At 42.8% G+C, this 4,812-nt stretch overlaps 1 long non-coding RNA gene across 3 annotated transcripts; it reads left to right on the top strand.

The window, feature by feature from the left end:
• Positions 1-434: 434 nt before the first annotated feature.
• On the top strand, positions 435-4,391 carry LOC123044764 (uncharacterized). 3 transcript variants are annotated; one of them, XR_006420333.1, is made up of 6 exons: positions 435-1,076; positions 1,281-1,715; positions 1,930-2,102; positions 3,139-3,371; positions 3,528-3,605; positions 4,108-4,391. It is a non-coding gene; the product is annotated as an uncharacterized lncRNA (long non-coding RNA). The 3 variants fall into 3 exon arrangements; XR_006420332.1 differs by lacking the exon at positions 4,108-4,391 and having other exon boundaries at positions 437-1,076; positions 3,528-3,845; XR_006420331.1 differs by lacking the exon at positions 3,528-3,605 and having other exon boundaries at positions 439-1,076.
• Positions 4,392-4,812: the final 421 nt, after the last annotated feature.

The following is a 4,812-nucleotide window of genomic DNA, read 5'->3' as shown; positions in this document are numbered from 1 at the left end:
CATGTCTAGTACATAGCATGGCGTACTTTATAGAACCTATGGCTGAGGCATAGGGAATGACTTTCATTCTTTTTCTATCTTCTGCCGTGGTCGGGCTTTGTGTCTTACTCAACTTCACAATTTACAATACATGCTAGAACTCCCTCTTTGACTGATCCATTTTGAACTCCTTCAAAATCTTGTCAAGGTGTGTGCTTCGTGAAATTCTTATTAAGCGTCTCGATCTATCTCTATAGATCTTGATACCCAATACATAAGTAGCTTTAGCGAGGTCTTTTATTGAAAAATTCTTATACAAGTATCCTTTTATGCTATCCAGAAATTCTATATCATTTCCAATCAACAATATGTCATCAACATATTTAAACTTATAAAGGATGATCTAGTTGTTAGTCACAACCAAGGCCTCCATGTACGCAATGAATAGTGCGCCATAGCGAGCGAGCGAAGTGAAACAACGAGCGAGCGAGCAAAGGGAAAGGGAAACGAGTCCGCGTCCACCTAGAGCGTCCCACCTCACTCGTCTCTTCCTCCTCCCACCTTAGAACCCTAGCCACCGGCTCCTCCTCCTCACACCTCAGCCGCCTCCCCCTGTCCCCTCCCTTTCCCCCCAATCTCATCCACCCCGGGTGCGGAGGCGAGCTTCCCGGCGACGGTGGCGCTGGCTCGAGGCGGCCACGCATCCACTCCTCCATCTCCTTCTCTCCCTTCCGCCTCCTCTTGTCGCAGCTCTACCTCCCCGCCTGGCAGCGGCCAAAGAAGGGCTGCTCCGCCCCCTCCTCTGCCTCTCTTCCTGAGCATGGCCTCGATCTAGAGCAGGAGAGGCCAGGAGTGCAACCTCAATCTGGAGAAGGGCAGCAGCCGCCAGCCGATTCCGGCCCACTCCAGCAACCCGAGCGGGCCAGCACCTTCCCGTGCTCTCCTATCGTTCCTCTACCATGTCCATTGATCCTCCAACATCATCCCCGACTATCCCCGGCCGTTCGGACTACTGGTGTGGGGTGTTGCCATGGATGCCGGCGGGGTGCCCACATCTCTGACGCCTTCCGCGTTGCCTACGGGGCATCCACCTCATGGTACGCCCTCTCTCACCCAGGCATACCTCTGCTTGGGGTCGCTGGCACTTGTGATTTCCCTGTGCGAGTATGTAAAATGTCGTGGAACCTTTTGATATAGTCGATTGTAGAATAGTCATCTACAGACGTGTTTGAGGGATCACAAATTTTGCACAGGCTTGAGAATTCCTGACTATCTTGATCTAACTGAGAGTAATTTCATAGGGTGGGGGAAAAAGAGGGACTCTTTGGCGATGGAGAGCTTGGGATTCATCACCCCCAACTGAATCTACCCTGCTATCACATGTTCCCTCCTCCTGGTCTTATATTGCCACGAAATTTCCCATTGCCTTGCAGTTTGTTTGATTCATTGATTTTGCTATCCTATAGTCCTGCATGGGTCCCCGTCCCCAGGCAAACCAATCTCAGTGGAGTCATGGAGATCAAAAGATTTTTCCATGTTGATATAATTCTATAAATTATATATTTTTTTCCTGGAGAGTAACTTGTGTAATCTTTGAAAGCAGCCTTTGCATGTTTATGGCTTTTCAGCCTCATGCTTATGGTGCGGCTACGTGGATGCCGGTGACAAGTACGACCGCTCTCTACTCGCCTCTAATATATTGGCTTAACTCCCTCGAGAAAAGGAGTCTTTGCAAGGTCAGCCACTACTCCACTTCACATTGAGTTGTATGCAGAAATATATGCCATGTTTTTAAATAGTCTGATTGCCTCTTCTACATAAAAAGGTGTTTTGGTCTCACTTTCTTTCACTGTTTATGTTGATGGATGATAGAGCAAATTCTATGATTTAAATATCATAAAGCACATGTAAATCATTTCAAATAAACATTCTTTGTTTTTTGTACGGAAGATGTGAAATAGCCGCTTGGTGGACGTGCCCGGATTTATGAATTAAGCTATCTGATGCTGACGGTGGTTTCACGTCATTGGATGTTCGTGGACCTCGTGGAGTCAGCCGTAGTAGTACCTGGTCTGGTACATTTTATATGATGTGTGCGTCGACCCAAGTTGGTTCATCGCAAGGTCAGTTCCCAAACAAAAATACACCCATACTACTTCACTCCTACGTTCCAATTCTTTCAGATTTCTATCTCTTGCCCTACTTCATGAGATATATTCATCTTCAATAATGTTTATCCATTTTTTACCGTCATACTAAATTTCTTAAAATACAATGGTTCCTGTCTTGATTATAGGTTGTTTTGCCATGCTTACATCAGAGCTGAAAAGTAGATGCCATGTGCAAGTAGGTGATACTTGTCTATCCGATTTAGGATTTTGGAATTGCTCACAACATTTCTTCCATCAGTATTCACCTCTAGCCTACCCAACTTGTCTGAGACTTAAGTCTTTGTTGTTGTTGCATATATTGATGCAAGGCAGGATAAGAAGCGGGTGGGCATCCTTTATTGTGTTTATTTGTGTGTTATGAACCTCTCATCTATTTAATGGTAGATATAACATATTGGCCAAAGCGTGCGATGTTTCTTTTGGTGTATATTTTTGCTTTACGACATTTGGTGTGCACAAAACTGAATATCTTATTCCATGTATACTTTGCCAAAGAAGAATATTAAAAAGTTAATGTTTGAAGGACTTATACTGCTTCCATTAGCCATTGAATAGCTATGGAGCTCTATATACTGTATCAACATATGTTAATGATAAAAATATGTTCAGTTACTCTATACATACTCCTATTAGTTTTAATCATTTTAAGCCGCAAATCAGTCAGCATCTCCTGCATGACCTTTTAAACTTCAATGCAGCTGTACAAGGTTTGTGATGATTTTTCCCCAGTTTTGTCTTGATTTAGACTTTTGTAGTTATAAATGTTATGTTTGTTCACCATGCTAATCATGAGCGTTTTATAGGAGGATTTAGACTCACACGAGCTTTCATTGTAACAGAGCTGCTAAACTTAAACAGATGTTCTCCCACATATCCATGCCCAAACTAAAATCTATATAATTTACACCATTTAACCATAGCAATGTTTCATCCATTGAGAGAATTAAAAAAATGACATAAATTTGCTCACTGCTGAGCCTCCAAACAGGAAACCGGCGGGAAGCACGCCACCATAGGGGAAGGGCGGGGGAGACATGGTGGCGGCTAGCTGGGGCAAGCTGCGAATGCCCATCGGCGACTTTCGTTGGGGTCCATCCCATTCTTCCTCCTCACTCCGATGCCAAAACCAGTAGGTGCAACAAGAAGGTCAAGCACCAACGAGGTGCACATCCACACATGGGTGGCGTGAACAGATGGCTACCCCAAGATAATCTGAACTAGGTGCTCACCTCTCTCTCTCTCTCTCTCTCTCTCTCTCTTTATTTCTTTTTCATTTTCATCTTGATCCCATTCAGGTAAAATGCTGCTCTGTTTTTCTGTCACTAAGCAAGTATATAGCTGGCCACTATCTTATATGTGTTGTACTCTATATTGTAGCTTCTAGCATCCGATGAGAAACCAAGCCAGTTTCTCAGCATGGCAGATAACTCTCTAGACATGATCATGTCTCTAGCAGTTAAGTTTTGAACTAGAACTGTTGATCACATTGTAATTGTTCCTGCTACTCCAGGTTCGACCTGAATTTTGTATTATGTACAGATGGTGTTGGTGTGCCTCTCCATAGGTTTCCACCTCCCAGAATTCATCTTCCTATTGCCACATAATTACATCTTTTGTTTTTGCGACATCAATGTATAGATCCACTGTTTCGCACATATATCCATGTCAAAAACCCTTTGGAAGGTTTCGTTGTCTTGATCCCTGAGGGTTACGGCCGACCTGAGAATATGATGTACTTTTTCTCTAAAGTAGTAATGAGGATTGATACAATGACATGCACAAGTATTTGAGTAGCATGTGACTAATCTTATAGCCCCCTCCCCTGATGTATGGGGTGAATGTTGTAAAATGTTTTACAAATAGATGATGGATTATTGCAATGTCTTACCCAATACAAAAGAAAATCACCCTGATATTCTGATTGTTGAGGATTTTATGTTTGTGTTTATGTTTACAGATTGTGGGAAGGGGGCATGGCGCACTGTTTCACCTTCAGGAGAGAATTGCAGTGTCTTATTTTGTCCATTTTTCCTGCATGAGTTGTGATGTCAAGAGATTTAGAATAGGCTCTTTGCTCTATATTCTGAAATAATAGTCATGTGTCATGTATCATCCTTCGGTGATGTTTAGGTCTAGATGTGGGTCTTTTCGTCCATAAAAAACCGTGAAGTTGTATGTGCATTTCCTTCTATGCATCTCTGCAGATATTTGATTGATGCAAATATGTACTTTGAATTCTTACTGGATGTCTCTCAATATTGCTAAGAGTATCCAATACCCTATGAACCAACCTTCAACATAACATATAACACTATGTAGGAACATCATACCTGTATCTATTTACCTATGCTACAAGGAGTTATTTGATCAGTCTCTAAATATTCTTACTCTCATGGTTTGAAAGTTTGGTTTGTTCTCGCCCTTTGCGCTATCATGGGTGTTGACAAAAGGGCCGCCATCACTAAGGCTGGAGCGACTTCTTCCGTCAGGCGCACATGGAGAAATGTTAAGCACATGCTTTCGCCTTCAAATGCACTTCCAAGGGACTGCGCCTGATCGTCTACTCAATATAATCAAGTTGCAAGAGCCATTTATTATATAACTTAGCATTTGTATACATGCCTACCAAGACTTCTATGTTTATCATGCTTTTGAATCTTAT

The sequence above is a fragment of the Triticum aestivum genome, chromosome 2B (assembly GCF_018294505.1).
Source record: "Triticum aestivum cultivar Chinese Spring chromosome 2B, IWGSC CS RefSeq v2.1, whole genome shotgun sequence".
NCBI classification, from domain to species: domain Eukaryota; kingdom Viridiplantae; phylum Streptophyta; class Magnoliopsida; order Poales; family Poaceae; genus Triticum; species Triticum aestivum.
The sequence above is the reverse complement of the archived record's forward strand: the minus strand, read 5'-3'. Positions and strand labels throughout refer to the sequence as shown.